This window comes from Oryx dammah, unplaced genomic scaffold, assembly GCF_014754425.2.
Source record: "Oryx dammah isolate SB20612 unplaced genomic scaffold, SCBI_Odam_1.1 HiC_scaffold_13, whole genome shotgun sequence".
Lineage (NCBI taxonomy): Eukaryota > Metazoa > Chordata > Mammalia > Artiodactyla > Bovidae > Oryx > Oryx dammah.
The window spans coordinates 3,744,826-3,754,427 of NW_024070197.1; the positions used below are offsets into that span (position 1 = coordinate 3,744,826).

Here is a 9,602-nt window from a genome sequence, read left to right on the forward strand (position 1 = left end):
AATGGAAAATCAGGCCAAAGATCTAAATGGATATTTGTCCAAAGAGGGCATGCAGATGGCCATGAAGCACATGAAAAGATGCTCAGCGTCACTGTTAGAGAAACGCCACTCAAAGCTAGAGCGAGGTGTCAGCTCAGACCTCAGAGAATGACCATCCTCCATAAGAGTAAATCCTGCTGAGGGGGAGGGGAACAGGAAGACCGCCTACACTGTGGGTGGGGAGGGAGATGGGTGGGTGCAGCCACGAAGGCAAACGGTATAGACAGTCCTTAAATCACTAAATATAGAATTTCCACCTGCACCGGCAAGCCCGGGACCCCTTGCCTGAGATCCAGAGAAAATCGTAATTTAAAATACTTGCTCTCCTATTTTCAGGGCAGCACTACTGACAACATTCAAGACAGAGTCTCAACTAAAATATCCATCAACAGAGAAATGAAAAACTGCTTTGGAAGCAGTGTGGATGGACGGAGAGATTCATCATATGCAGTGAAGTCACTCAGAGAGGGAAGGAGAAATACCGTTATCACTTCCGGGTGAAATATATAAACTCATAAAATTGAAGCAATTTACAAACAGAAACAAACTCACAGAGTTAGAAAACCAACTTATGATTACCGAAAAAATAAAACTAGAGGAAAGAAGACATTAAGAGGTTCAGTTCAGTTCAGTCGCTCAGTCGTGTTCGACTCTGCGACCCCATGAATCATAGCATGCCATGCCTCCCTGTCCATCACCAACTCCCGGATTTCACTCAAACTCACGTCCATCGAGTCCGTGATGCCATCCAGCCATCTCATCCTCTGTCGTCCCTTCTCCTCCTGCCCCCAATCCCTTCCAGCATCAGAGTCTTTTCCAATGAGTCAACTCTTCACTTGAGGTGGCCAGAGTATTGGAGTTTCAGCTTTAGCATCAGTCCTTCCAAAGAACACCCAGGGCTGATCTCCTTTAGAATGGACTGGTTGGATCTCCTTGCAGTCCAAGGGACTCTCAAGAGTCTTCTCCAACACCACAGTTCAAAAGCATCAATTCTTCGGCCCTCAGCTTTCTTCACAGTCCAACTCTCACATCCATACATGACCACTGGAAAAACCATAGCCTTGACTAGACGGACCTTAGTCGGCAAAGTAATGTGTCTGCTTTTGAATATGCTACCTAGGTTGGTAATAACTTTTCTTCCAAGGAGTAAGCGTCTTTTAATTTCATGGCTGCAGTCACCAACTGCAGTGATTTTGGAGCCCAGAAAAATAAAGTCTGACACTGTTTCCACTGTTTCCCCATCTATTTGCCATGAAGTGATGGGACCAGATGCCATGATCTTCGTTTTCTGAATGTTGAGCTTTAGGCCAACTTTTCACTCTCCTCTTTCACTTTCATCAAGAGGCTTTTTAGTTCCTCTTCACTTTCTGCCATAAGGGTGGTGTCATCTGCATATCTGAGGTTATTGATATTTCTCCCGGCAATCTTGATTCCAGCTTGTGTTTCTTCCAGTCCAGCGTTTCTCATGATGTACTCTGCATAGAAGTTAAATAAGCAGGGTGACAATATACAGCCTTGACGTCCTCCTTTTCCTATTTGGAACTAGTCTGTTGTTCCATGTCCAGTTCTAACTGTTGCTTCCTGACCTGAATACAAATTTCTCAAGAGGCAGGTCAGGTGGTCTGGTATTCCCATCTCTTTCAGAATGTTCCACAATTTATTGTGATCCACACAATCAAAGGCTTTGGCATAGTCAATAAAGCAGAAATAGATGTTTTTCTGGGACTCTCTTGCTTTTTCCATGATCCAGAGGATGTTGGCAATTTGATCTCTGGTTCCTCTGCCTGTTCTAAACTAGCTTGAACATCTGGAATTTCACGGTTCATGTACTGCTGAAGCCTGGCTTGGAGAATTTTGAGCATTACTTTACTAGCATGTGAGATGAGTGCAATTGTGCGGTAGTTTGAGCATTCTTTGGCATTGCCTTTCTTTGGGATTGGAATGAAAACTGACCTTTTCCAGTCCTGTGGCCACTGCTGAGTTTTCCAAATTTGCTGGCATATTGAGTGCAGCACTTTCACAGCATCATCTTTCAGGATTTGAAACATCTCAACTGGAATTCCATCACCTCCACTAGCTTTGTTCGTAGTGATGCTTTCTAAGGCCCTCTTGACTTCACATTCCAAGATGTCTGGCTCTAGGCGAGTGATCACACCATCGTGATTATCTGGTTAAGAGGTTAGGATGAACATGTACACAATACTTATTATCAGGTAATCCAAAAGGACCTACTGAACAGCATAGGGAAGTCTACTGAACACACTGACAGAACCTATACGGGAAAGTTCCTGAGAAAGAATAGATATGTCCATGTATAACTGAGTCAAATTCCTGTAAACCTAAAACACAGAACAGACGTCAACACTACTTCAAAGGAAAATAAAAACTAACAGCAAAAAAAAAAAAAAAAAGCCTGGCGCATGAAGAAATGCCGCCACCTTGTGGTCGCCTGTGGTAACTACAACTGAATACTGTTCGCCAGGCAGGAGGATTTAAGGAAAAAACATGGGTCCTCAACAAACATCCTGGGGTAGGCCCTGGAAAGAGATTAAGAACAGGGCAGACAGTCAAGAGGTCACTCTGGAGAGGTCAGTTCTACTCAGAGTGCTTTTAGAAAAAAATAAGGGAAAGGTTTCAACCTCCTGAATTCTTAAGAGAAATTCAAATCAAAATAACCACGAGGTAAGCTAAAAAGTCTACAAACAGTAAATCCTGGAGAGGTTGTGGAGAAAAGGGAACCCTCCTACAGTGATGCTGGCAATGTAAACTGTGAACAGCCCCATGGAGTACAAGGTGGAGGTTCCTTCAGTTCAGTTCAGTCGCTCAGTCGTGTCTGACTCTTTGCAACCCCAGGGACTGCAGCACGCCAGCCCTCCCTCTCCATCACCAACTCCCAGAGTTTCCTCAAACTCATGTCCATCGAGTTGGTGAGGCCATCCAACCGTCTCATCCTCTGCCACCCCCTTCTCCTCCTGCCTTCAATCTTTCCCTTGGTCCTTAAAGAAGGAAAAAGAGAATGAAATTATGACAACTCCCTAACCCCATACAGAAAAAGGAATTCAAAATCAATTAAAGATCTAAATGGTGGGATGATTAGCCTAAACCTCTTGAGGGAAATATAAGCAGAAACCACTTTGATATAAATTGCAAGTGCTTTTTGCATCCACCACCGAGAGTAATGAAAAAGAAAACAAAAGTCAACAAAAGGGACCTCACTGACCTTTAAAGCCGTTTGCAGAGTAAAAAATAGTTAGCAAACACCACATGGACTTCATCTCCCAAACAGGCAAACTGGTGAATATCAAATAAACAAACAACCCAATAGAAAAATGAGCCAAAAATCTCAATGGACATTGCGCCCAAGAAGGCGTGCAGATAGCCATACAGCACAGGACAAAGTGCTCAGCATCACTAATTATTAAAGAAATGGAAATCGAAAGCACAAGGAGGTATCAGCTCATAACGGTCAGATGGCCTTTGTCAAAAAGTCTTCATAAAGGCTGACGAGGTTGTGGAGATGCGGGAGCCCTCGTACACTGATGCTGGGAATGCACGTTGTTAACAGCCACGTTGGAGGCCGGGGTGGAGGTTTCTTAAACAAGTGAAAAGTGAATGAAATTACATCTCCCCTAACCGCTTACAGAAACTCCGAATCAATTAAAGAGCTAAATGGAGGGACGATTCCTCTAAACCTCTTGAAAATATACACAGAACAAGCTTTGACATACATCACAGGTGCTTTTTGGAGCAACTCTGACAATAACGGAAAATAAAACAAAGTCAACAAAAGCAACCTCATTAATCTCAAAAGCTTTTCAACAGCACAGAAAACCTTAAAGGAAAGAAAAAGACAAACCTCAAAATCGGGGCGGGGGGTGGGGGAGAAAGAAAGGTTTGCAGTGAATTTAAAAAGAAGGAATTCCTCACGAAAGCATGCAAATTGCTCGTGCACCTCAATATCAAAAAACAAACAACCCGACAGGAAAATGGGCCAAAGATGTAAATACACACTGCTTCAAAGAGAGCACACAGAAAACCATGGAGCACTTTAAAAGATGCTCAGCACCACTAATTATTAGAGAAATGCAAATCGACACTAAACAAGGAACCAGCTCCCACTGGCCAGAATGGCCATCCTGCAAAAGATCTACAAAGATGAAATGCTGCCAAGGGCAAGGGGAACAGAGACGCTTCCTGCTCTGTGGGAGGGAAATGGGCGGGAGCAGCCACAAAGGAACACGGTATGCAGGTTCCTTAAAACACTAATATAGAGAAACCACACGATCCAGCAAGCCCACTCCTTGCCTTACCTCTGGAGAAAATCATCATTTAAAATGCCACACGCACCTCTTTTTTTCAGGGTAGTACTACTGACAGCGTCCAAGGCAGAGCACCCACCAAAATGTCCATCAACAGAGAAATGAAGAGTAACTGGTCCATTTAGTCACTGGAATACACTCAGGCTCAAAAAGACGGAAAAACGCCATTGTCGGGAGCATGGATCAGATTTATCCCAATGAGTAAAGTTTGGTCAGAGAGGGAAGGATAAATACGGCATCACGCACAGGTGGGACCTATTATTTCAGACAAAGAAACTAATTGATAAAGAGAAACAGACCCAGTGTTAGAACGCCAACTTATGATTATGAAAAAAAAAAAGGTAGGGGAAGGGAGACATTAAGAGCTTGAGATTAACACATACGCACTATTTATTATCAGATAGGTAATCCAAAAGGCCCTACTGAATAGCTCCGGGAAGTCTACTGAACACACCAAAATAACCTAAATGGGAAAAGACCTTGAAAAAAGAATAGACATACATCTATGAGTAACTGAATCAAGTTTCTATGAAACGAACACAAGGACGGAAATCAACTCTACTCCAATAGAAAATAAGAATTAGATTTGTCAAAAAAAAAAAACCACCCAGTGGTGCATGAAGAAATCCTGTCACCTTGTGGCCATGTTTGGTAACTACAATCGAAAAACCTGTGCTGGGGGACACTTAAGCTTTCCTGCTGGCTCAGAAGTTAAAACTCTATTAGTCTTTGCCCTGCTTCATTCCGCATTCCAAGGCCAAATTTGCCAGTTACCCCAGGTGTTTCTTAACTTCCTACTTTTGCATTCTAGCCCCTTTAATGAAAAGGACATCTTTTTGGGGTGTTAGTTCTAAAAGGTCTTGTAGGTCTTCATAGAACCGTTCAACTTCAGCTTCTTCAGCGTTACTGGTTAGGGCATAGACTTGGATAACTGTGATATTGAATGGTTTGTCTTGGAGACGAACAGAGATCATTCTGTCGTTTTTGAGACTGCATCCAAGTACTGCATTTCAGACTCTTTTGTTGACCATGATGGCTACTCCATTTCTTCTGAGGGATTCCTGCCCGCAGTAGTAGATATAATGGTCATCTGAGTTAAATTCACCCATTCCAGTCCATTTTAGTTTGCTGATTCCTAGAATGTGAACGTTCACTCTTGTCGTCTCCTGTTTGACCACTTCCAATTTGCCTTGATTCATGGACCTAACATTTCAGGTTCCTAAGCGATATTGCTCTTTACATCATCAGACCTTGTTTCTATCACCAGTCACATCCACAGCTGGGTATTGTTTTTGCTTTGGCTCCATCCTTTCATTCTTTCTGGAGTTATTTCTCCACTGATCTCCAGTAGCATATTGGGCACCTACTGACCTGGGGAGTTCCTCTTTCAGTATCCTATCATTTTGCTTTTTCATACTGTTCATGGGGTTCTCAAGGCAAGAATACTGAAGTGGTTTGCCATTCCCTTCTCCAGTGGATCACATTCTGTCTGACCTCTCCACCATGACACATCCGTCTTGGGTGGCCCCACGGGCATGGCTTAATTTCATTGAGTTAAACAAAGCTGTGGTCCATGTGATTAGATTGACTAGTTTTTTGTGAGTATGGTTTGTGTGTCTGCCCTCTGATGCCTCTTGCAACACCTACCATCATACTTGGGTTTCTCTTACCGTGGGGTATCTCTTCCCGGCTGCTCCAGCAAAGCGCAGCCGCTGCTCCTTACATTGGACGAGGGGTATCTCCTCACGGCCGCCCCTCCTGACCTTGAATGTGGAATAGCTCCTCTCAGCCCTCCTGTGCCCGCGCAGCCACTGCTCCTTGGACGTGGGGTTGCTCCTCTCGGCCGCCGCCCCTGATCTTGGGCGAGGGGTAGCTCCTCTTGGCCACGCTTCTGTGCGGTCCATCACAGCCAGAGCAAACACCCTCTTCCAACAACATAAGAGAAGACTCTACACATGGACATCACCAGATGGTCAACACCGAAATCAGATTGATTATATTCTTTGCAACCAAAGATGGAGAAGCTCTATACAGTCAACAAAAACAAGACCAGGAGCTGACTGTGGCTCAGATCATGAACTCCTTATTACCAAATTCAGACTCAAATTGAAGAAAGTAGGGAAAACCGCTAGACCATTCAGGTATGACCTAAATCAAATCCCCTATGATTATACAGTGGAAGTGAGAAATAGATTTAAGGGTCTAGATCTGATAGATAGAGTGCCTGATGAACTATGGAATGAGATTCCTGACATTGTACAGGAGACAGGGATCAAGACCATCCCCATAGAAAAGAAATGCAAAAAAGCAAAATGGCTGTCTGGGGAGGCCTTACAAATAGCTGTGAAAAGAAGAGAAGTGAAAAGCAAAGGAGAAAAGGAAAGATATAAGCATCTGAATGCAGAGTTCCAAAGAATAGCAAGGAGAGATAAGAAAGTCTTCTTCAGTGATCAATGCAAAGAAATAGAGGAAAACAACAGAATGGGAAAGACTAGAGATCTGTTCAAGAAAATTAGAGCTAGCAAGGGAACATTTCATGCAAAGATGGGCTCGATAAAGGACAGAAATGGTATTGACCTAACAGAAGCAGAAGATATTAAGAAGAGGTGGCAAGAATACACAGAAGAACTGTACAAAAAAAGATCTTCATGACTAAGATAATCACATTGGTGTGATCACTCACTTAGAGCCAGACATCCTGGAATGTGAAGTCAAGTGGGCCTTAGAAAGCATCACTACGAACAAAGCTAGTGGAGGTGATGGAATTCCAGTTGAGCTATTTCAAATCCTGAAAGATGATGCTGTGAAAGTGCTGCACTCAATATGCCAGCAAATTTGGAAAACTCAGCAGTGGCCACAGGACTGGAAAAGGTCAGTTTTCATTCCAATCCCAAAGAAAGGCAATGCCAAAGAATGCTCAAACTACCGCACAATTGCCCTCATCTCACATGCTAGTAAAGTAATGCTCAAAATTATCCAAGCCAGGCTTCAGCAATCTGTGAACGGTGAACTTCCAGATGTTCAAGCTGGTTTTAGAAAAAGCAGAGGAACCAGAGATCAAATCGCCAACATCTGCTGGATCATGGAAAAAGCAAGAGAGCTCCAGAAAAATATCTATTTCTGCTTTATTGACTATGTCAAAGCCTTTGACTGTGTGGATCACAATAAACTGTGGAACATTCTGAAAGAGATGGGAATACCAGACCACCTGATCTGCCTCTTGAGAAATTTGTATGCAGGTCAGGAAGCAACAGTTAGAACTGGACATGGAACAACAGACTGGTTCCAAATAGGAAAAGGAGGACGTCAAGGCTGTATATTGTCACCCTGCTTATTTAACTTATATGCAGAGTACATCATGAGAAACGCTGGGCTGGAATAAGCACAAGCTGGAATCAAGATGGCCGGGAGAAATATCAACAACCTCAGATATGCAGATGACACCACCCTTATGGGAGAAAGTGAAGAGGAACTAAAAAGCCTCTTGATGAAAGTGAAAGAGGAGAGTGAAAAAGTTGGCTTAAAGCTCAACATTCAGAAAATGAAGATCATGGCATTTGGTCCCATCACTTCATGGGAAATAGATGGGGAAAGAGTGGAAATAGTGTCAGACTTTATTTTGGGGGGCTCCAAAATCACTGCAGATGGTGACTGCAGCCATGAAATTAAAAGACGCTTACTCCTTGGAAGAAAAGTTATGACCAACCTAGATAGGATATTCAAAAGCAGAGACATTACTTTGCCGACTGAGGTCCGTCTAGCCAAGGCTATGGTTTCTCCTGTGGTCATGTATGGATGTGAGAGTTGGACTGTGGAGAAAGCTGAGCGCCGAAGAATTGATGCTTTTGAACTGTGGTGTTGGAGAAGACTCTTGAGAGTCCCTTGGACTGCAAGGAGATCCAACCAGTCCATTCTGAAGGAGATCAGTCCTGGGTGTTCTTTGGAAGGAATGATGCTAAAGCTGAAGCTCCAATACTCTGGCCACCTCATGTGAAGAGTTGACTCATTGGAAAAGACTCTGATGCTGGGAGGGATTGGAGGCAGGAGGAGAAGGGGACGACAGAGGATGAGATGGCTGGATGGCATCACCGACTCGAAGGACATGAGTTTGGGTGAACTCCGGGAGTTGGTGATGGACAGGGAGGCCTGGCGTGCTGTGATTCATGGGGTCACAAAGAGTCGGACACGACTGAATGACTGAACTGAACTGTGGAACGTAAAAGTTAAATCTCAGTGTTCGAAGACAGTATGATAATGTATAAACTAATAAAAGAACCAAAAATAAAAAATAAATCGTGTTGGGGAAACAACTTATCACTATGTTGTGGGGAAATAATTGTGGGCATGAAACACTTTAAATTGTATATGTCAGTGACCAAATAAGATAGCAGTTTTATATATATATATATATATATATATATATAAATATGGGCTTCCCAGGTGGCTCAGTGGTAAAGAACCTGCCTGCAATGCAGGAGACGCCGGAAATATGTTTTCAATCCTTGAGTCGGGAAGATCCCCTGGAGGAGGGCATGGCAACCCCCTCCAGTATTCCTGCCTGGAGAATCCCATGGACAGAGGAGCCTGGCGGGCTACAGTCCGCGGGGTCACTAAGAGTCGGACGTGACTATAATAGATAAGCAATAGGATATACTGTAGAGCATAGGGGATATAGCCATTATCTTGTCATAACATCTTTTAAAGATTTATTTATTTGTTCGTTTTTGGCTGTGCTGGGTCTCCGTTGCTGCCTGGGGTTTCTCTAGCTGCAGAGAGCGGGGACTCCTCTCTAGTGATGGCGGGCGGGCTTCTCTCATTGTGGACCACAGGCTCCAGGGTGCACAGGCGTCAGGAGTTGTGGTCCATGGGCTCAGTAGCTGTGGTACCCAGGCATGTGGCATCTTCCCAGGCCAGGGACTGAACCCACGTCCTTGCATTGGCAGGTGGATTCTTTACCACCTAGCCACCAAGGAAGCCCTATCTTGTAGAAACTTTAAGAAAATCTATTTATTTAGACTGCTGGGTCTTTGTTGCAGTACTCGGGCATCTCTAATTGCGGCACACGGATTCTCCAGTTGAGGCAAGCAGGCTTGGTTGCCCCATGTGGGATCCTAATTCCCTTACCAGGGATGGAACCTATGTACCTGCATTGGAAGGCAGATTCTTTACCACTGGAAGTCCCAGTCGTAAGTTTTAATAGAGTATAGGAAAGGAAAGGAAAGGAAAGTTGCTCAGTCATGTCCA

General features: G+C 43.9%; 1 long non-coding RNA gene across 1 annotated transcript; it reads left to right on the plus strand.

Moving 5' to 3' along the window:
• The first annotated feature begins 7 nt into the window (after positions 1–7).
• Positions 8–3,461, plus strand: LOC120871935. Its single transcript, XR_005723135.1, has 3 exons — positions 8–87; positions 1,751–1,752; positions 3,446–3,461. It is a non-coding gene; the product is annotated as an uncharacterized LOC120871935 (long non-coding RNA).
• The last annotated feature ends 6,141 nt before the right edge of the window (positions 3,462–9,602 follow it).